General features: G+C 41.7%; 3 non-coding genes across 3 annotated transcripts; all 3 read right to left on the bottom strand.

Moving 5' to 3' along the window:
- Positions 1-7,563: 7,563 nt before the first annotated feature.
- LOC122682370 lies at positions 7,564-7,670 on the bottom strand. Its single transcript, XR_006337373.1, has one exon. It is a non-coding gene; the product is annotated as a U6 spliceosomal RNA (small nuclear RNA).
- A 1,756-nt stretch (positions 7,671-9,426) lies between these two features.
- TRNAG-CCC lies at positions 9,427-9,499 on the bottom strand. The gene has a single exon. It is a non-coding gene; the product is annotated as a tRNA-Gly (tRNA).
- Positions 9,500-21,884: 12,385 nt separating this feature from the next.
- On the bottom strand, positions 21,885-21,991 carry LOC122682383. The gene has a single exon (XR_006337385.1). It is a non-coding gene; the product is annotated as a U6 spliceosomal RNA (small nuclear RNA).
- Between the last annotated feature and the right edge of the window lie 1,424 nt (positions 21,992-23,415).

The raw sequence follows: 23,415 nt of genomic DNA, 5'->3' as shown, positions 1-23,415 counted from the left end.
AATCTCAGCGCTCATTAGCTATGTTTTTTTTTTTTTTTTTTTTAATTTTGAAAATTTCAGCTGCACTGGGTCTTCACTGTGGTGCTCAGGCTTTCTCTAGTTACGGCTCCCGGGTTTTGTTGCTCCACGGCATGTGGGATCTGGATCAAACCTGCGTGCCCTGCATTGGAAGGCAGATTCTTAACCACTGGGCCACCAGGGAAGTCCTTCACCAGCTATGGTTTTCTCCTAGATTTTAATACTTCAGTTCTCTATTCCTTCCTCAAAGCAAGGCAAATACCAAAAGAACAAACCAACATGTTAACATCATCCCTAGGAAATGACAACACAATAACCAAGAGAACACAGCCTTCCCGGATTACTGAGTTCACATCCAGAATTCCACCAAGCAGAAGAAACAAGTGGTAACATTTGGTGCATCCTTCTGCTTTTTCTTAACCCCTCTTTTCCTCCCTATCAGTACATTATGTTGCTGAGAACACAGTTCACATTGAAAGCAGTCTTGTTTTTTCTTTTACACTTGATCAGACTCATTTCCCAATATCGTTAAAAATTATTAATCGAGGTGTTGAACAGCGGCATAATATTACAAGGTGTTTCATGCGGTCATGTATCTAACCATATCCAATTGTAGGAAGCAACACTGAGGTCGTTTCCAGTCTTTCACGATTACAAATGATGCTGACAGACATCTCTGGTTTATATCCTAGTCTGCGTTTCCAAGCATTTCTTTTGGGGAGATTCTATTAGTGAGATGACTGTCTATAATGTATGTATACTAGTTCTGAAGGCTTTGGGAACACAGGAAAAGAGCTGTTTTTTCAGATTCTGTGACTTCATGGGTCAGGCCCTCCCCCAATACTAATCCAGCATTTAGCCCTATGTTCTTACCAAGGTATCTTCACCCTCTGCCACCTTTCCACCCAAGCACAATTACTACCTCCGATAATTATAGGCTTCTATGATAGGTATGAGGAATTAAAAGGCACCACAGCTGCTACTGGGGGAAAAGGGTGAGGAAGGGTGTAGAAATGCTTGCGTTTACGAAGCGCTTTTCCTCCAAAGAGCTCAAAGGTTTTCTGAGACATGGTCTCATTAATCTCCACAGGTCTGTTATTTTTCCTTCTGATACAGGTCCAGACATAAACCTTATTTGTTAGCTTGTATTTATCCACTCACTGTGTGCCAGCTTTCGTGATGTTCCTAAAGTAGCTTTTATATTTGGGACTTCTGGTTCACGCGGATGACAAAAAAGCCCCATAGCTCACCCTTAAAGGCCCAGAGGAGGAAAACAGGAAGGACAATTGGTTCTCATTTTAAGAACAAACATCGGACTTCCCTGGTGGTTCACTGGTGAAGAATCCACCCACCAATGCAGGGGACACAGGTTCCATCCTTGGTCCAGAAAGATCCCACGTGCCTAGGGGCAGCTAAGCCCATGCATCACAACTCCTGAGCCTGGGTTCTAGAGACTGTGTTCCCCAACAAGAGAAGCCACCGCAAGAAGCCAGTGCATCACGACCAAAGAGTAGCCCACTCACAACAATGAAGACTGTAGCCAAAAATTAACAAATAAATATATTTACATTAAAAAAGAAAGAAAGAATGAACAGAGAAGCTAAGTAACCCAGCACAGAGTGAAAGGGGGACTGAGGGCAGAAGCCCTACATGACAGTTGTACACGAGACAGGTTGCTTTCTTGAAAGTCACTTGCTTATACCTTTTTGCATGAATACAGTCACAATTTCTGACTTTGTAGATATCCTGAAATGAATTGTGCTAGATGGAATATTGGCTTAGCCAAAGATGTCCACCTCCTAGCCGCAGAACCTGTGAATACATTACATGGCAAAATCAGATGTGATTAAATTAAGGATCTTGAGAAAGTAAGACTATTTGGATGGCATCACTGACTCAATGGACATGAATTTGAGCAAGCTCCATGAGACGGTGAAGGACAGGGAAGCCTGGAGTGCTATAGTCCATGCGATTGCAGAGTTGGATATGACTGAGTGACTGAACAAATTCTGGATAATGGGTGTAGTCACAAGCATCCTTATAAGAGGGAGGCAAAACTTTTGTGCATCAAAGGACACTATTGGATTGACATATATACACTACTATATAAGGAATGGGCTTCCCTGGTAGCTCAGACAGTAAAGAATATGCCTGCAATACAGGAGACCCAGGTTTATCCATGGGCCGGGAAGGTTCCCTGGAGAAGGGAATGGCTATCCACTCCAGTATTCCTGCTGGAGAATTCCATGGACAGCGGGGCCTGGTGGGCTACAGTCCATGGGGTCTCAAAGAATTGGACACAACTAAGCAACTTTCACTTCACTTTACTTCTTATAAAGCATAAAGAATAGCACGGGCACAGGCAATTCTACTCGGTGCTCTGTGGTGACCTAAATGTGAAGGAAATCCAAAAAAGAGGGGATATATGTTTAGGAATGACTGGTTCACTTTGCTGTACTCTATGAACTAACACAGCACTGTAAAGTGACTATGCTCCAATGAAAACAAAAAGGACACTGTTACGAATGAAAAGACAAACCAAGAATGGAAGAATATATCAGCGAATTGTATGTCTGATAAGGAATTAATATCCAGAATGCGTAAAGAACTCCTACACCTCAACAACAAAAAGACAAACAACCCAATTAAAAAACGGACTTAAATAGACATTTCTCCAAAGAAGATAAACAAACGGCCAATAAGCACATGAAAGATGTTCTATATCAATAGTCATTAAAGAAATCAAATCCACAGCAAGAAACTACCGCACATGCACTGGGATGACTATAATCATAAAGACAGACAGTAACAAATGTTGGTGAGGATGTGGAGAAATTGGAACCCACACCCACTGCTGGTGGGAATGTAAAATGGTCCAGCTACAGTGGAAAATCAGTTTGGCAACTCCTGAAAAAACTAAATGTTGCATTTTCCTATAGTCCCACAATTCCATGTTCTTGGATTCGAAATAAAATCAAAGAAAGAAATGAAAACAGGAACTTAAACAGATACTTGTACTCCAATGTTCACTGCAGCATTGTTCATAATGTCGAAAGTAATGGAAATAAGCCAAGTGTTCATCAACCAGTGAGCAGATAAACAAAATGGGGCATACACGTTCAGTGGAATATCATTCAGCCACCAAAGGAATGAAGTTATGGGGACTTCCCTGGTGGTCCAGTGGCTAAGACTCCGAGCTCCCAATGCAGGGGGTCCAGGTTTGATCCCTGGTCAAGGAACTAGATCCCACATGCCTCAACTAAAGGTCCTGCGTGCCACAACTAAGACCGAGCACAGAAAAAGATTTTTTTAAAAAGGAATGGAAGTTCTAGCATATGTTACAACACAGATGAACACTGAAAATGCTACGTTAGGTAAAAAAACAAACACAAAAGGATAAACGCAGCCTGATTCCAGTTACATAACATACATGCAATAGGCAGAGTCACAGACACAGCAAACAGACTCAAGGTTACCAACAGCTGGGAGGAGCAGGGAATGGGGAGTTATTGCTTAATGGGCAGAGTTTCTGCCTGGGCCAGGAAGGGTTTTGGAAACAGTCGTGAGGGTTATGCTACATTGTGTATGTAATTAATGCCACTGAACAGTACACTTCAGAAAACGTTTAGGTGCCAAATTTTATGGTACATATATTTTATATTTTACAACAATCAAAGTAAAGAGGGAGTCAAGAGGGTCAAGGTCAGAAAAAAGAGATGCGAAGATGTGAGCAGAGACTGGAGTGATGCACTTTGAGGAGTGGAGCCACGAGCTGAAGAATGCAGGCAGCCTCCAGAAATAGGTAAGAAGACAGATTCTCTCCGGAGCTTCCAACATCTTGATTTCAGCCTTCTAAAACTCCTATGGGGCTTCTGACCTCCAGAACAGTAAAGTAATAAATCATGTTGCTTTAAGCCACTAAGTTTGCGGTAATTTGTTACAGCAACCATAGGAAACCAATGTTGTTGCTGTTGTTTAGTCACTAAGTTGTGTCTGAATCTTTGCGACCTCATGGACTGCAGCCCGCCAGGCTTTTCTGTCCTCTACAGGGATATGAGGAAACTAATACCCAGACATAAATTCTTATTACAGGCTTCCCAGGTGGCACAGTGGTAAAGAATCCGCCTACCAATTCAGGAGATGTGAGATGCAGATTCAATCCCTGGGTCAGGAAGATCCCCTGGAGAAGGAAACAGCAACCCACTCCAGTGTTCTTGCCTGGAAAATTTCATGGACAGAGGAGCCTGGCAGGCTACAGCCCATGGAATTGCAGAGAGTCAGACATGACAGCACAGCAGCATAAGAGCTATAATACGATTAACTTCACAGAACCCACAGAGCCTTCACATCCAGCCAGGTATCTCTCAACCCTCTCTCCTAACACCATGATCGTGATTCCTAGGCATATCTCAGTGGTATTTCTCTAAAATCACCAAACCACAATCTTAGGGTTCAATTGGATCCCATCCTTAAGATTCTCTGTGCTGAACTCAATGAAGCTGCTTCTTATCCACTGATCACCCTACATGACTTTGCTCCATGAATCTGATCAATGCTAATCAAGTTTCAGCCAGGTGCAGCTGTGGCTCCGTCACCTGAGCTCCATGCCACGAGCTACGGATGCTCTCCACATTGTAGCACTGGGCGGATACAAAGGCTCTGCTGGTTGCGGGTGGGGGTTACAGCCAGAGATATGGACTCAACCATCATCCCCATGGAGCTGTGGTCCATGGTGGAGGCAGGGGGTTTTCTGACAATCGCAGTGGTGCCCCACCCCCCTTTCTTAAAACTGTGGTGATAGACACAGACCAAGGAGGAGGGGTAAACATGTTGGAAGGCAGGTGCCCGGGGCAGTCATTAGCACTCAGCCAACTCACTTCTTCCCAGGAGTGACCTGAGCAGTGTTTGGTTTCCTGCATTTTGCTTACTGTCTAAGTAAATAAAGGAAAAGTGGTAAATCCACCTGCCCTTTCTTTCTTCCTGTTCTCCCCATGAAAATCCCCATGAAAGTCCCACACAGTGGATTGGTAAACAACCAACCAAAGATCTTGTCAAAAAAGAGCCAGGGAGAAAGTGAACAGAAGTCTGACAATCTGCTACTGCCCCTTAAGAGAATGTTTCTCCAAATCACTTATTTTTTAATTACAGAAGGAAGGCATGTTTACTGTAAACAATTTGGAAAGTAGAGAAAAACACACAGGAAAAAAATGCAAATTATCTACAATTTTACCATCTTTTTTTTCTTGCAACACCACATGACTTATGGGATCTCAGTTCCGAAGCCAAGTATTAAACTCAGGCCCCCAGCAGTGAAAATGTGGTGTCCTAACAACACTGGACCGCCAGGGGATTCCCTGTAATCTTACCGTCTTGAGATTTCACTGTCCCTTCTCTAACACCCTCTATACTCTAACTCTGCCTTATTTGGGTTCATAGTTTTGTTAGATTACTACTACTAATATTGTTGTGGTGGTTGTTACTTATTGTCTGACCACCTCAGTAGAACACGAAGTCCATGAAAGCAGGGAATTTTCCTCCCTGAGAACCAAGAATGGTGCTCAATAAATGTTTGTTAAATGAAAACTATTCAAAAAGACACATGCACCCCAAGAGCAGGACTATTAATATTTACAATAGCCAAGACATGGAAGCAACCTAAATGTACATTAACAAATTAATGGATAGAGAAGAAGTGGTACATATATACAATGGAACATTACTCAGCCATAAAAAAGAAAGAATGCCATTTGGCATTATAACATGGATGGACCTAAAGCTTGTCATACTGAGTGAAGTAAGTCAAATGGAGAAAGACAAACACCATATGATATCACTTATATGTGGAATCTAAAAAAAAATAGTACAAATGAACTTACAAAACAGAAATAGAGCCACAGATGCAGAAAGCAAATCTGTGGTTACCAAAGGTCAAAGCAGGGAGGGATAAATTGGGAGACTGGGATTGACATAGACATACTACTACACATAAAATAAATAGTAAGGGCCTACTGTACAGCACAGAATCTAAAAAAGAGTAGACATATGTATATGCATAACTGACTCACTTTGCTGTACACCAGAAACTAATACAACATTGTAATTCAACTATACTTTAATAAAAATTAATTAAAATAAAAAATACTTTGGCATATCAGCTTTTAATCACTTTTCTAAAAAACATATATGTACACAAATTATGTTTATACAACATTATTTTTGTTACTTTAAAAATCATTCTAGGAACTACCCTGGGGCTCCAGTGGTTAACATACTCTGCAGAGAGCGTAGGTTCCATCCCTGGTCGGGGAACTAAGATCTCACATACCAAATGGCATAGTCAAAACTTTTTTAAAAATAAATAGAGAAGTTTAATAAAATAAAGTAAAACAAAGTACCTTTCTATCATCAAGAGCCCCAAAGAGAATATCTGAAATGCTCATGGTCTGAAAAGCTGTGCCCAGATGAACTCAACTGCACATTTATTCTTCTTGGGATGAATTTTAAAGCAGCAGCTTTGGGGACAGGCCTTGGAGGACAAATGATGTCATTGTTTCAGCCTTTAATGGTGCACCTGGCTTACGTGCTTTCCCCTGAGAGTCACGCAGCTGCCAGCGTTTGCACGGATACACTTGAACATGTGAGTAGGTTGCCTGGGAGGTAGGATTGAGTGGATGGACCCTATAGAAGGTCAAGGGCATAAGGGAACCAAAGAACAAGTGAAAAATTAAAGCATTGTGAATGGGTGATGACTGGACTCTACAGCACCCTCTGTTCCTCAACCTCAGATCCTAAGGTACAACTGTGTTCTGTAAGATTAATTTCTTTCTGGGGCTAAACCAGTAGTTAGAAAAAAAAAATTAAACATACTGGGTCAGGACTTCAGCAAGTCATTTAATAAGCCTCTCCTCCTTGGAGAAAAGGTTGAGAGATGTGGATTAAAACACAACGCAGAAGCTTTTTAGCAGAAGACCTTTCATCGACGCAAATGAAGCTGTTGTGGAGTTGAAAAGTCAATGATGGGACTCTATGAGCCGTCAACGGTGGTGCACTGGGCATAGCCACTTCCACTGTCAAAAGTGTCTGATGAATTCAAATACAGTAAGTGCCAACGAATGTCCTGCAAGGTCACTGCATTTTGTTGCCTCACCCATCCTGTTCTTTCTCAATTTACCTTTAGTGCAGCGATGGCCAAGGAGAGGCACTGTGAAGCCATAGTCCTGACTGATCATGTACTCAGACCTGAACCAGGATCAGTTCAGTTCAGTTCAGTTCAGTCGCTCAGTCGTGTCCGACTCTTTGCAACGCCATGGACTGCAGCACTCCAGGCTTCCCTGTCCATCACCAACTCCTGGAGCTTGCTCAAACTCATGTCCATCGAGTTGGTGATGCCATCTAACCATTTCATCCTCTGTCATCTCCTTCTCCTCCTGCCTTCCATCTTTCCCAGCATCAGGGTCTTTTCTTTTCTTTTTCTTTCTCATTTATTTTTATTAGTTGGAGGCTAATTACTTTACAATATTGTAGTGGTTTTTGTCATACATTGACAAAAATATGGAACGCTTCACGAATTTGCGTGTCATCCTTGCGCAGGGGCCATGCTAATCTTCTCTGTATCATTCCAATTTTAGTATATGTGCTGCCGAAGTGAGCACAATCAGGGTCTTTTCAAATGAGTCAGTTCTTCACATCAGGTGGCCAAAGTATTGGAGTTTCAGCTTCAGCATCAGTCCTTCCGACGAATATTCAGGACTGATTTCCTTTAGGATGGACTGGTTGGATCTCCTTGCAGTCCAAGGGACTCTCAAGAATCTTCTCCAACACCACAGTTCAGAAGCATCAATTCTTCCATGCTCAGCTTTCTTTATAGTCTGTCCAACTCTCACATCCATACACGACTACTGGAAAAACCATAGCTTTGACTAGATGGACCTTTGTTGGTAAAGCAATGTCTCTGCTTTTTAATATGTCTCTGCTTTTTAATATGCTAGGTTGGTCATAGCTTTTCCTCCAAGGAGCAAGCATCTTTTAATTTCAAGGCTGCAATCACCACCTGCAGTGATTTTGAAGCCCAAGAAAACAAAGTCTGTCACTGTTTCCATTGTTTCCCCATCTATTTGCCATGAAGTGATGGGACCGGATGCCATGATCTTAGTTTTTTGAATGTTAAGCCAGCTTTTTCACTCTCCTTTTTCACTCTCATCAAGAAGCTCTTTAGTTCTTCTTTGCTTTCTGCCATAATGGTGGTATCATCTGCATATCTGAGGTTATTGATTTCTCCCAGCAATCTTGATTCCAGTTTGTGCTTCATCCAGCCCAGCATTTCTCATGATGTACTCTGCATATAAATTAAATAAGCAGGGTGACAATATACAGTCTTGACATATTCCTGTCCCAATTTGGAACCAGTCTGTTGTTCCATGTCCAGTTCTAACTGTTGCTTCTTGACCTGAATGCAGGTTTCTCAGGTGGCAGGTCAGGTGGTCTGGCATTCCCATCTCTTTAAGAATTTTCCACAGTTTGTTGTGATCCACACAGTCAAAGGCTTTGGCATAGTCAATCAAGTAGAAGGAGATGTTTTTCTGGAACTCTCTTGCTTTTTTGATGATCCAACGGATATTGGTAATTTGATCTCTGGTTCCTCTGCCTTTTCTAAATTCAGCTTGAACATCTGGAAGTTCTCAGTTCACATACTTCTGAAGCTTCAGTTGGAGAATTTTGAGCATTACTTTGTTAGCATGTGTGATGAGTGCAACTGTGCGGTAGTTTGAACATTCTTTGGCATTGCATTTCTTTGGGATTGGAATGAAAACTGACCTTTTCCAGCCCTGTGGGCACTGCTGTAACACCAGTGTGTAATACCTAGGAAGGTCTCCAGCACCCAGGCCTCTTCACCAGCTCTCATTCTTCTCAGTCCTTTTCTGTCCAGGATCTCATCTTCTGTCTGCTCAAGAGCATCCTCTCAAAGCCTACCTGTCCTTCTTCCCAGGTGCAGCCACTAGACACAGGCTTTTTTAGGACCAGATTAATGTTTACTTATCATTATAATACCATTAGCATGAGGAAGGGTCCATTCCCTTCACCTGCATCCTTGGCTGTCTCACAGTCTTCCAGCCAAAAATGCCATTATGGCAGCCACTTCCTCATTCTCCTTGCTGTTTCTGCACCTACGTCCTGCAGGCTGGTAACAGACCTTAACTTCACTCACTTAATGTGTTCTGTTTCCACTAACCAACCCCCAAATTCCTCTTCACAGCAACTCAGTTCTCCTGCTCAGTACTCTCCAACAAGATCATTAAGGATTTTTAAAAATTAATTAATTAATTAATTTGGCTGAGCCAGGTGTTAGTTGCCACATGCAGGAATTTTAGTTGTGATGTAGGAACTCTTAATTGCAGCATGTGGGACTAGTTCCCTGACCAGGGATTGAACCTGGGCCCCCTGCATTGGGAGCTCAGAGTCTTAGCCACTGGACCACCAGGGAAGTTCCAAGATCATTAAGGATTTTTGGTGCAGGGAAACTGGTCATTTTTGGCAAAGAATATCCATATGAATGTAAATAAGCAAGGAAGAAGAAATCTATGACTGATCTCAAAATTATCAGTCAGACCTGCATTCATCATTGGTGAGAATGCACATGGGAAGAGCAAGTTTTGCTCCCTCTTAATCACATAGAATTTATACACAAATGGACTTATGAATGACTTGTTTGTAAGTAGAGGCACACTGGTACAGTTACATGAAGTGATAACTGGTTGAGCAGCTTTACCACAAGATATGGGCTGGTAGACCCAATGTCAATATTTCCTTTTGTTAAAACGTATATTTTTTTAAAAATTGAGGTATAGTTGGTTTATAATATGATGTTAGTTTCCAGTGTACAAGACAGATTCAAAAATGTTATAGCTTATACTCCACTTATAGTTATTGAAAAATATTGGCTATATTCCCTGTGCTGTGCAATATATCCTTCTAGTAGCTTACTTATTTGATATATAGTAGTTTGTATTTCTAAATCCCCTACCATCATGCCCCACCCTCTTCCCTCTCCCCAGAAGCAATCACTAGTTTTCTATCTGTATCTGTCTTGTTATATTCACTAGCTTGCTTTATTTTTTAGATTCTACATGTAAGTAATAATATATAGTATTTGTCTTTCTCTGACTTACTTCACTAAGCATAACATTCTCTATGACCATCCACACTATAGCAAATGGCAGAATTTCTTTTTTATGGTTGAGCAGTACTCCATTGTGTATATATACCACATCTTTACCCATTCATCTATTGATACACTTAGGTTGCTTCCATATCCTGGCAACTGTAATCCATGACAGTTTAAAGTGAGGTCTCTAATGCTTGCTAAATCTTCATCTCTGCCCTGTTCATGCCTTTCCAATTTGTGAAAGGATAAGAAAATCAGTGCTGAAGGATTAAGTAAGAATCAGGGTTCTTGTACAAATATAAAATGAACATGTGTCCATTAACTAACTTATTAAATAACAATGAGGCAGTAAAACATTACAACTGGCTCCAAGGGAAACCCAGAGAAGGGACACATACAAAAGCAATCAGATACTGAAATAAATTTGCTAATAGATGGAAGACTAGCAGCTTCTTTCACAGGGTGAAAATCAATTGCATGTCCACCAGACAAAATTCATTTGCCTCTTTATGGATGAGAATTCTTCGCATTAGCACCATGTGTTTTCTACAATTTATAGTTGCAAATTAGTTTAATCAAAAACAGTGAAAGACACAGACCCCTGTAAAATCAGACAACCCAAGAAGAATCTGCTAGATGACACCCAGCAATTTCACTGAATGGAAACAGTCATCTTTTTGCCCATTTCAAAGCCTTTCACAATTTTTTCCTGACAATAAGAGGAAACAATAATCACAAAGCAATCTGTGGTCTTGTGCAAGTCCAAGAACAAGTGGAGAATAGAAAAGCCTGTGGCTTAGCAGCAGTGCATGCAGGAATGGTTTAGGAGTTTAAATCAGAATTATATTCAGTGTGATGAGTGCCTGTATTATACTCAGAGCATGACTGCCAAAAAATTCTTAAGTTTTTCTTTCCACTTCAGGCATCTTCTGTATAATAAGAGAAGGAAAGGGCCCGCTCTGGTCAGCTGTGATCAGACAACTGGGTTCCAGTTACCACATTTTACAAGGACTAGAGACAGTCAGGAAGATAAAGGAATGCGGGCTGGTGGAGGAAACCAAGAATATCTGGTCTAGAGAAGACAAAGCTCAAACAGGAATGGGATAACTGGGACTTCCCTGGCAGTCCAGAGGTTAAGAGTCTGTGCTTCCAATATAGGGGACATGGGTTCAATCAGGGATCACATGCCAAATGACCAAAAAATAAAAGTAAAAAAATAAAATTTAAAGGAATGTGATAGCTGTCTTCAAATCCTTACATTACAAATGTGAATGAAGGCTTAAAGAAAACCTTCCTAAATAATAATCCAATGAATGGTGATGTTGACAACATCAGTCAAGATTTATTGAGCTTTGCTTTCTGGCAAACCCTGAGCTAAGCACTTTACAAGTGTCATCTCATTTACTCTTCATAACAAGGAGAACTTAGTGGCCAAGTCTGGACTTGGCAGACAGAGACATCAAGCTTTGGATGGAACCAAAGGCCTTTAAGTCCCTTTGAGCTTGGAGACCACATGGTTGTGTGTTGCTCTTCTGCTCAAAGATCTCCAATGGATCCCTATTGGCTACTGTATTAGGTATACATTTCTCAGCCTAGCAACAAAGACATTTCATGGGATGGCCCACATTACTGTCTCTGTTTATCACCTGAATACTAATACCCAAAATGTATCCAAATCAGTCATGTCAGGTACTTTACTCAACCAACTCTTTTTCAACTTACCCAACCCTCTATGATTCTACCCGTATCTTTCCATCTCCGATGCTACCTCTTCTGCAAAGCCATTCCAACACCCTTTTTTCCTCCTCTCCTACCATCTCTCTGCACTCCTTCCACCACGTGCTGCCCATTGTCATAGTTAATAAGTACTTGTTTGATCTCTTCTACCAGTTCACAAACTCCTTGAGGGGAGGGATATTGGACATGTGTGTAGAATGGCCCAAGAAGGAAGATGGGATGTAGACAGAAAAGAAGGAGCTTGAGGAACCTTCCAAGGCAAGAGGAACAATCCCAGGTCCTTCACCAGGGGAGCAATTTCTGGAATGCCTCCATCTCATGGGCATTTCCATGAGATGACAGGGCAGTGGGGGCTTCCTCCCTTTGGTACCTAGACCCCGAGAACAAGTCAAAAGGGTTTGATAAATGACTTACTTATTTACTATAGTTGGCATCAGAACTGGACAAAGATGTCTGGGTCCAGATTATAGAAGGCCTTGAACATCAAAACAAAATGAGTGCCTACAGATCCTGGACAGGAAAGTGCCTTCTCTAAGTGATTCTAATAGTCTTGAATGTATTTTTTAAAAATATGCTCGTACAAGTTTCTCTTTTTGTTTGACCTCTCATTTTCCTGTCTTTATAGTTGCTCTGAAAACATTATTTTTGACATTTGATGGGTTTGTGTTTCCTCTGCTTTTTATCATCTCCCACCTAGACCATCCAGGCTTCCCTGGTGGCTCAGCTGATAAAGAACCCGCCTGCAGTGCGGGAGACCTCGGTTTGATCCCTGGGTTGGGAAGATCCGCTGGAAAAAGGGAAAGGCTACCCACTCCAGTATTCTGGCCTGGAGAATTTCATGGACTGTATTAGTCCATGGGGTCATAAAGAGTCAGACATGACTGAGCAACTTTTAATTCACCTTGACCTAGAATACACTTTTCCCCTCCTTCATGGACACGAAAATGTCGTTGGCCAATTTCCCTCTCCCTCAAATCCATAACAGCCTCTTGACAAGTCTGCTTTTCTCTTGACAGTTTTCCCTTTTCCCTCCCCCTTAGTGGTTCCATTGCTCCAAGTCTGTCATGTACTTGGGTTTGGGGTTGGGTTGTACTTGGCTCCTATCTCTTCCTGTGGGAGACTGCAGAGATAGTGAACCTACCCAGCAAACAATCAGGAATTCCTCACTAACCAGTGGGTTGCCTGCACTTTTTATATCTCTTTTCCAGAACCATGGAGAGGGGAGCAGTAGCCACCTTCTCCCCCACCCTCAGGAGCTGGGCGCTGAGAATTCAGGCCATCCCACCAAATGCAAATAACATGAAGATGGTGTTATGAGCTGCCACTTTATTGTCAACCCTCAAAACAACAGTCCCACATGGGTTACTACCCCTCTGCCACTGATAAAGATGCAATGTGGGGAAACTGAAGAGCCCTGATGTCCCAGAGCAAGTGAGTGACAGAGCCAGGAATCAAACTCTAGCCTTACTGACCCCACAGGTATACCTTACCCCCAGACTTCATGTTTTGATGTTTTGCACTGGGCTTAGAAGACTTACATTTCTTTAATGTGCTCCCTGGCAAAAATTCCAAAAAGTAAAAACAAACTGCTCCATTAAAAAAGTCACATCTCTTACATGTAGCCGTCCAGTTTTTCCAGCACCATTTATTGAAGAGGCTATCTTTGCCCCATTGTATATTCTTGCCTCCTTTGTCAAAAATAAGGTACCCATAAACATGGGTTTGCTTCTGGACTTTCTATCTTGTTCCATTGGTCTATATTTCTGTTTTTGTGCCAGTATATGTTTATGTTTTTGTGTTAGTACCATGCTGTCTTGATGACTGTAACTTTGTAGTATAATCTGAAGTCAGGAAGGTTGATACCTCCAGTTCCAGTCTTCTTTCTCAAGACTGCTTTGCCTATTCAGGGTCTTCTGTGTTTCTATATGAATTAGGAAATTTTTGTTCCAGTTCTGTAAAAACTGTCATTGGTAATTTGATAGGGATCACATTGAATCTGTAGGTTGCATTTGGTAGTACAGTCATTTTCACAATATTGATTCTTCCTACCAAGGAACATGGAATATCTCTCTGTTTATGTCATCTTTGATTTCATTAGTGTTTTATAATTTTCTGTGTACAGTTCTTCTATCTCCTTAGGTAGGTTTATCCCTAGATATTTAATTCTTTTTGTTGCAATGGTGAATGGGATTGATTCTTTAGTTTCTCTTTCTGATTTTCCATTTTTAGTATATAGAAATGCAAGTGATTTCAGTGTATTGATTTTGTATCCTGCAACTTTGCTAAATTCACTGATTAGCTCTAGTAATTTTCTGATACTATCTTTAGGGTTTTCTATGTACAGTATCATGTCATCTGCAACCAGTGAGAGCTTTACTTCTTCTTTTATGATCTGGATTCCTTTTATTTCTTTTTCTTCTCTGATTGCTGTAGCTTGGACTTCCAGAACTATGCTGAATAATAGTGGTGAAAGTGGACCCCCTTGTCTTGTTCCTGATCTTAGTGGGAGAATGCTTTCAGTTTTTCACCACTGAGAATAATGTTTGCTGTAGGCTTATCATATATGGATGATGATGCTGTGAAAGTGCTGCACTCAATATGCCAGCAAATTTGGAAAACTCAGCAGTGGCCACAGGACTGGAAAAGGTCAGTTTTCATTCCAATCCCTAAGAAAGGCAATCCCAAAGAATGCTCAAACTACCGCACAATTGCACTCATCTCACACACTAGTAAAGTAATGCTCAAAATTCTCCAAGCCAGGCCTCAGCAATACATGAACCATGAACTTCCAGATGTTCAAGCTGGTTTTAGAAAAGGCAGAGGAACCAGAGATCAAATTGCCAACATCCGACGGATCATCAAAAAAGCAAGAGTTCCAGGAAAACATCTATTTCTGCTTTATTGACTACACCAAAGCCTTTGACTGTGTGGATCACAATAAACTGTGGAAAATTCTGAAAGAGATGGGAATACAAGACCACCTAACCTGCCTCTTGAGAAACCTATATGCAGGTCAGGAAGCAACAGTTAGAACTGGACATGGAACAACAACTGGTTCCAAATAGGAAAAGAAGTATGTCAAGGTTGTATATTGTCACCCTGCTTATTTAACTTATATGCAGAGTACATCATGAGAAACGCTGGGCTGGAAGAAGCACAAGCTGGAATCAAGATTGCCAGGAGAAATATCAATAAGCTCAGACATGCAGATGACACCATCCTTACGGCAGAAAGTGAAGAGGAACTAAAAAGCCTCTTGATGAAAGTGAAAGAGGAGAATGAAAAAGTTGGCTTAAAGCTCAACATTCAGAAAACTAAGATCATGGCATCTGGTCGCATCACTTCATAGGAAATAGATGGGGAGACAGTGGAAACCGTGTCAGACTTTATTTTTTGGGGCTCCAAAATCACTGCAGATCATGACTGCAGCCATGAAATTAAAGGATGCTTAGTCCTTGGAAGAAAAGTTATGACCAACCTAGATAGCATATTAAAAAGCAGAGACATTACTTTGCCAACAAAGGTCCATCTGGTTAAGGCTATGGTTTTTCCAGTGGTCATGTATGGACGTGAGAGTTGGAATGTGAGGAAAGCTGAGCGCCGAAAAATTGATGCTTTTGAACTATGGTGTTGGAGAAGAATCTTGAGAGTCCCTTGGACTACAAGGAGATCCAACCAGTCCATCGTAAAGGAGATCAGTCCTGGGTGTTCATTGTAAAGACTGATGCTGAAGCTGAAACTCCAATACTTTGGCTACCTCATGCGAAGAGTTGACTCATTGGAAAAGACCCTGATGCTGGGAGGGATTGGGGGCAGGAGGAGAAGGGGATGACACAGGATGAGATGGCTGGATGGCATCACCGACTTGATGGGCATGGGTTTGAGTAAACTCCTGGAGTTGGTGATGGACAGGGAGGCCTGGCGTGCTGCCATTCATGGGGTCGCAAAGAGTCAGACACGACTGAGCGACTGAACTGAACTGAACTATCATATATGGCCTTCACTATATTGAGGTAGGTTCCTTCTATGCTCATTTTTTGAAGAGTTTTAATTATAAATGAGTGCTGAATTTTGTCAAAGGCTTTTTCTGCATCTATTGAGATGATCACATGGTTTTTATCTTTCAATTTGTTAATGTGGTGTATCACACTGATTGATTTGCGTATGTTGAAGAATCCTTACATCCCTGGGATAAACCCAACTTGATCATGGTCTATGAGCCTTTCTATGTGTTGCTGAATTCTGTTTGCTAAAATTTTGTTGAGGATTTTTGCATCTATGTTCATCAGTGATATTGGTCTGTAGTTTTCGTTTTTTGTGTTGTCTTAGTCTGGTTTTGGTATCAGGGTGATAGTGGCCTCATAGAATGAGTTTGGAAGTGTTCACTTCCTAACACCATACACAAACTCAAAATGGATTAAAGACCTAAACAGAAACTATAAAACTCTTAGAGGAAAACATAGGCAGAACACTCGATGACATAAATCAAAGCAAGATCCTCTATGACCCACCTCCTAGAGTAAGAGAAATAAAAACAAAAGTAAACAAGTGGGACCTGATTAAATTTAAAAGTGTTTGCACAGGAAAGGAAACTATAAGCAAGGTGAAAAGACAACCCTCAGAATGGGAGAAAATAATAGCAAATGAAACAACTGACAAAAGATTAATTTCCAAAATATATAAACAGCTCATACAACTCAATACCAGAAAAACAAACAACCCAATCAAAAAGCGGGAAAAAGACTGAAACTGACATTTCTCCACAGAAGACATACAGATGGCTAACAAGCACATGAAAAGATGCTTAACATCGCTCATTATTAGAGAAATGCAAATCAAAACTACAATGAGATATCACTTCACATTGGTCAGAATGGCCATTATCAAAAAATCTACAAACAACAAATGCTGAAGAGGGTGTGGAGAAAAGAGAATGCTCTTGCACTGTTGGTGGGAATGTGAATTGATACAGCCACTATGGAAGACGGTATGGAGATTCCTTAAAAAACTAGGAATAAAACCACCATATGACCCAGCAATCCCACTCCTAGACATATACCCTGAGGAAACCAAAACTGAAAAAGACACATGTATCCCATTGTTCATTGCAGCACTATTTATAATAGCAAGAACATGGAAGCAACCTGGATGTCCACTGACAGATGAATGGATAAAGAAGTTGTGGTATATATACACAATGGAACATTACTCAGCCATAAAAAGGAACGCCTTTGAGTCAGTTCTAATGGGTGGATGAATCTAGAATCTATTATACAGACTGAAGTAAGTCAGAAAGAGAAAGATAAATATCGTAATCTAACGCATATATGGAGAAAACAATGGCAACCCACTCTAGTACTCTTGCCTGGAAAATCCCACGGAAGGAGGAGCCTGGTAGACTACAGTCCATGGGGTCTCAAAGAGTGGAACACGACTGAGTGACTTCACTTTCACTTTTCACTTTCATGCACTGGAGAAGGAAATGGCAGCCCGCTCCAGTGTTCTTGCCTGGAGAATTCCAGGGACGGGGGAGCCTGGTGGGCTGCCATCTATGGGGTCGCACAGAGTCAGACATGACTGATGTGACTTAGCAGCAGCAGCAGCAGCAGCAACGCATACATACAGAATCCAGAAAAATGATAGTGAAGAATTTACTTACAGGGCAGCTGTGGAGAAACAGACCTAGAGAATAGACTTGTGGACATGGGGAGAGGGGAGGAGAGGGTGAGATGTATGGAAAGAGTAACATGGAAGCTCACATTACCATATGTAAAATAGACAGCCCACGGCAATTGGCTGTTTGGCTCAGGAAACACACACAGGGGCTCTGTATCAACCTGGAGGGGTGGGGTGGGGAGGGAGATGGGAGGGAAGTTCAGAAGGGAGGGGATATGTGTGTACCTATGGCTGGTTCATGCTGAGGTTTGACAGAAAACAACAACATTCTGTAAAGAAATTATCTTTCAGTAAAAAATAAATTAATTAAAAAAAGGTCACATCTCCCATTTGCAGCAATGTGGAGGGACCTTGAGATTATCATACTAAGCAAAGTAACCCAGATAGGGGAAGGAAAATATCATATGATATCACTTATATGTGGAATCCAAAAAAAAAAAATGATGCAAATGAACTTATATATAAAAGTTAAATAGACCCACAGACATAAAAAAACAAATTTTTGGTTACCAAAGGGGAAATGGGGGAGAGGGATAAATTAAGAGTCTGGGATTAACATATACACACTACTATATATAAAACAGATAACCAACAAGTGTGTATAGCACAGGGAACTATACCTACTATTTTGTAATAACCAACATCGGAAAAGAATCTAAAAAGGAATATATATGTGTATATATACAAGGGGGCTTCCATAGTGACTCAGTTGGTAAAGAACCTGCCTGCAATGCAGGAGACCTGGGTTTGATCCTTGGGTCGGGAAGATCCCCTGGAGAAGGAAAAGACAACCCACTCCAGTACTCTTGCCTGGGGAATTCCATGGACAGAGGAGACGGGCAGGCTACAATGCATGGAATTGCAAAGAGTCAGACGTGACTATCCGACTGTTCACTTTGCTGCATACCTGAAACAAACACAACATTGTAAATCAATTATACCTCAATAAGAAAGTAAAAGAAAATAAATTCACACCTGAACACTCTTGCCCAGTAATACTAACCCTCTTGTAAACATATTTGCTGCATCACCTGTACAAATATTCCTCATCAACACTACCCTTTGTCTGTTTCACAATGTAAAACGCAACAACTGTAAAAAAGGAAGGATCACCCCAAAACAAGGGTCAATTGCTTCAGGGATGCATTTGCCATGTCATCTTCTTTTCTCTTCTTCTTTTCCAAGATTGTCCCTCCATTTCTGTTTCTGGAGGTTTCCTTTTTTAAAAAATTAGCAAGGTTTTAATGAACTGGTTCACTTTCTTTTTTAAAAACATTATTTATTTTTTCAGTGCTGGAGAGGGTGTGGAGAAAAGGGAACCCTCTTACACTGTTGGTGGGAATGCAAACTAGTACAGCCACTATGGAGAACAATGTGAAGATTTCTTAAAAAACTGGAAATAGAACTGCCTTATGACCCAGCAATCCCACTTCTGGGCATACACACCGAGGAAACCAGATCTGAAAGAGACACGTGCACCCCAATGTTCATCGCAGCACTGTTTATAATAGCCAGGACATGGAAGCAACCTAGATGCCCATCAGCAGACGAATGGATAAGGAAGCTGTGGTACATAAACACCATGGAATATTACTCAGCCATTAAAAAGAATTCATTTGAATCAGTTCTAATGAGGTGGATGAAACTGGAGCCCATTATACAGAGTGAAGTAAGCCAGAAAGATAAAGACCAATACAGTATACTAAGGCATATATATGGAATTTAGAAAGATGGTAACGATAACCCTATATGCAAAACAGAAAAAGAGACACAGATGTACAGAACAGACTTTTAGACTCTGTGGGAGAAGGCGAGGGGGGGATGTTCTAAGAGAATAGCATTGAAACAAGTATACTATCAAGGGTGAAACAGATCACCAGCCCAGGTTGGATGCATGAGACAAGTGCTCAGGGCTGGTGCAATGGGAAGACCCAGAGGGATGGGATGGAGAGGGAGGTGGGAGGGGGGATCGGGATGGGGAACACATGTAAATCCATGGCTGATTCATGTCAATGTATGGCAAAAACCACTACAATATTGTAAAGTAATTAGCCTCCAACTAATAAAAATAAATGGAAAAAAAATACTATTTATTTATTCATTGGCTGCACTGGGTCTTCATTGGCTGCGGGTGTTCTCTAGCTGCAGTTTGCAGGGGCTACTCTTTGTTTCCGAGCTGGGCTTCTCATGGCGGTGGCTCCTCTTGTTGTGGAGCACAGACTGTAGAGCATGCAGTCGTCAGTAGCTGTGGCATGTGGGCTTAGTTGCCCTGAGGTTTACAGGATATCTCTGGACCAGTGGTGGAACCCATGGCCCCTGCATTGGCAGTGGATTCTTAGCCACTGGACCACCAGAGAAGCTCTCCCTTTCACTTTCATTCCCTCCCTCTGAACAGGTTCACCATCCTGGTCTCCTCTCTTTGGTCCCTGGATAAGCCCACAAGCCCCCTTCCCTTAGACCCCTGTCAAGTTTATAGCATCCTCAAATTTTGCTCAATTGAAGAGGGGTGTGTTTACACCCTTCCTGTTCCCTGCAGTGATCTTCCATCCAGAACGTAAATTTATCATTTTCTTTTAAAAAATTTTTCTCAAAGGGATGCCAAGGGATTTAAAAAAAAATCATTTTAATTGCTCAAACAAATTAGAAAACAATTTAAGAGGAGGGACTTGCCTGGTGACCCAGTGGTTGGGAAGTCACCTTGCACTGCAGGGAACTCAGGTTCAGTGGCTGGTTGGGAACAAAGATCCCACATGGTTCAGGGCAACTAAGCCTGTAAACCACAACTGAGGAGCCTGCATGTGGCGACTACTGAGCCCGCGTGCAGTAGGCTCCTAAATGCCACAACTAAGACCCAGTGCAGCCAAACAAATAAATACTTTTTTTTAAGGTGTAAAAGGGTATAAGTCCATGTCATAGTCCCTTGCTTTCTATACACAGGCCACCACTCTCACCAGTTGGTTTGCTAATTCAAACAATAAAGATCTGTGTATATAGTTTACTGCTCCCTGTGTCTTCAAGTTAACTTTAAAGGTAATTCACCCATTCAGTTCAGCCAGTTTGAATCACTAATCCACCTTTAGTCTTGACTTAAATGACACCTCTTCCTGGAAGCCTTTCCTGTCCCTCCCAAGCCTGCAACACTAGGCATTTGCCCCACTGTCCATCATGCTTACCAAGAAGGATGGACATTGTCTGTTTCTTATTTGGGGGTGCAGGGTCAGCACCAGGCACACAGAATGCATTCAGGAAATGTTTGCTGAATTAACATAAATATTATCTGGAGATCAACGTATACTCCGAACTATGCATGAAATCTGTGGAATACAAAGGCAAATGGACTAAGGTATCTACCCTAACCTTCCTGGAATCTTCATATAACAAAAAGCAAGAGAAAGATCCACTTTCATTAATTCTACTTTTAATCTAGGTTCATTAAGTAGCAGTATTTCTCATTTGCAGGATCTGTTCTTTCTCTTATTGTTACTGTGTTCTACAGTCTCCCCTTTTGCCAAAAGTTGTCCTAGGAATCCCATGGGTTTGCTTTGGCCCAAAGCATGAAAGGCTGAAGATTTCACCTTGCCTTCTTTGCCATTTTTACTTTCTTCAAAGTGGCAACTTAATGACCCCCTCAAACACCAACTATAGAGAACACTGGCAAGCAATCAGCTGCGAGAGGGCACCACCTATTTTTATGACTTCATTTGAAAAGTTACATTGTTGTTCAGTTGCTCAGTCCTCTGATTCTTTGCGACCCCATGGACAGGAGCACACCATGCTTTCCTATCCTTCACCATCTCCTAGAGCTTGCTCAAACTCATGTCCATCAAGTCCATGATGTCACCCAGCCTTCCCATACTCTGTCATCCCCTTCAACCTCTTCCTGCCTTTAATCTTTCCCAGCAACAAGGTCTTTTCCAATGAGTTGGCTCTTCCATCAGGTGACCAAAGTATTGGAGTTTCAGCTTCAGCATCAGTCCTTCCAATGAATATTCAGGATTGATCTCCTTTAGGATTGACTGGTTTGATCTCCTTGCAGTCCACGGAACTCTCTAGAGTCTTCTCCAACACCACAGTTCAAAAGTATCAATTCTTCGGCACTCAGCCTTCTTTAGGGTCCAACTCTCACACCCATACGTGACTACTGGAAAAACCACAGCTTTGACTAGACAGGCCTTTGTCAGCAAAGTAATGTCTCTGCTTTTTAATATGCTGTCTAGGCTGGTCATAGCTTTTCTTCCAAGGAGAAAGTGTCTTTTATTTATTTTTTTTTCTTTTATTTATTTTTTTTTTTAAACATATGGAACGCTTCACGAATTTGCGTGTCATTCTTGCGCAGGGGCCATGCTAATCTTCTCTGTATCGTTCCAATTTTAGTATATGTGCTGCCGAAGCGAGCACGAAAGTGTCTTTTAATTTCAAGGTTGCAGTCACCATCTGCAGTGATTTTGGAGCCTAAGAAAAGAAAGTCTGTCACTGTTTTCATTATTTCCCCAGCTAATTTGCCATGAAGTGATGGGACCGGATGCCATGATCTTCGTTTTTTGAATGTTAAGCCAGCTTTTTCACTCTCCTCTTTCACCTTCGTCGAGAGGCTCTTTAATACCTCTTCACTTTCTGCCATAAGGGTGGTATCATCTGCATATCTGAGGTTATTGGTATTTCTCCGGACAATCTTGATTCCAGCTTGTGCTTCATCCAGCCCGACATTTCGCATGATGTACTCTGCACATAATCTAAATAAGCAGGGCAACAATATATAGCCTTGATGTACTCCTTTCCCAATTTGGAACTAGTCTGTTGTTCCGTGTCCGTTTCTAACTGTTGCTTCTTGACCTGCATACAGGTTTCTACATACAGTTTACAAATATACAGTCATCCCCTGGTATCAGCGAGAGATTGCTTCCAGAATCCCCACAGATACCCAAATCCGAGGATGCTCAAGTCCCTCATATAAAATAGCATACTATTTGGACTTACCTGTGGTCCAATGGCTAAGAATCCAAGCTCCCAATGCAGGGGACCCAAGTTCAATCCTTGGTCAGGGGACTCAAGATCCTGTGTGCCACAACTAAGACCTGGAGCAGTCAAATAAATAAAAATAAATATTTTAAAAATAAATAAAATAGCACACTATTTGCATTTAAACTACCACATAATCCTTTGTACACTTTAAATCATCCCTAGATTACTTATACTACTTGAGTGCATGTGTGCTAAGTTGCTTCAGTCATGTCTGACTCTCTGTGACCCCATGGGCTGTAGCCTGCCAGGCTCCTCTGTCCATGGGGTTTCCCAGGCAAGAATACTGGAGTGGGTAGCCATTTTCTCCTCCAGGGGTCTTCCTGACCCAGGGATCAAACCCCTTGTCTCTTAAGTCTCCTGCATTGGCAGGCGGGTTCTTTACCACTAGCACCATCTGGGACACCCCTTATACTACTTAATACAATATAAATTCTATGTTAAGAGTTGCAAGGGCATAGCAAATTCAAGTTTCTCTTTTTTTCTGAGTATTTTCACGCACCGAGGGTGCGGAACCTGTGAGTACAGAGGGACAACTGCAGTCTTGAAATATACTGGGAGGCAGTGTGTGTTGGTACCCTAGGGTGTCAGAGCAGGAAAGTGGTATAAGAGCTCAGTGGGGTCCATCTGGGTATCCTGCCAACTTCCAGACACAGCGCAGTCTGGCAACAGCTCTGAGCTTCTGCTATGTGACAGGAGAGGGTCTCTGAGTCATCATTGTGGGGGTTTGTGATATGTTAATTAAGTTTACAGGGCTTCCCTGGTGGTTCAGACTGTAAAGAGTTTGCCTGCAATGTGGGAGA

Source organism: Cervus elaphus, chromosome 23 (assembly GCF_910594005.1).
Source record: "Cervus elaphus chromosome 23, mCerEla1.1, whole genome shotgun sequence".
In the NCBI taxonomy this organism is placed as follows: Eukaryota; Metazoa; Chordata; class Mammalia; order Artiodactyla; family Cervidae; genus Cervus; species Cervus elaphus.
Note: the sequence above shows the minus strand (reverse complement) of the source record. Positions and strands in the feature narration are given on the sequence as shown.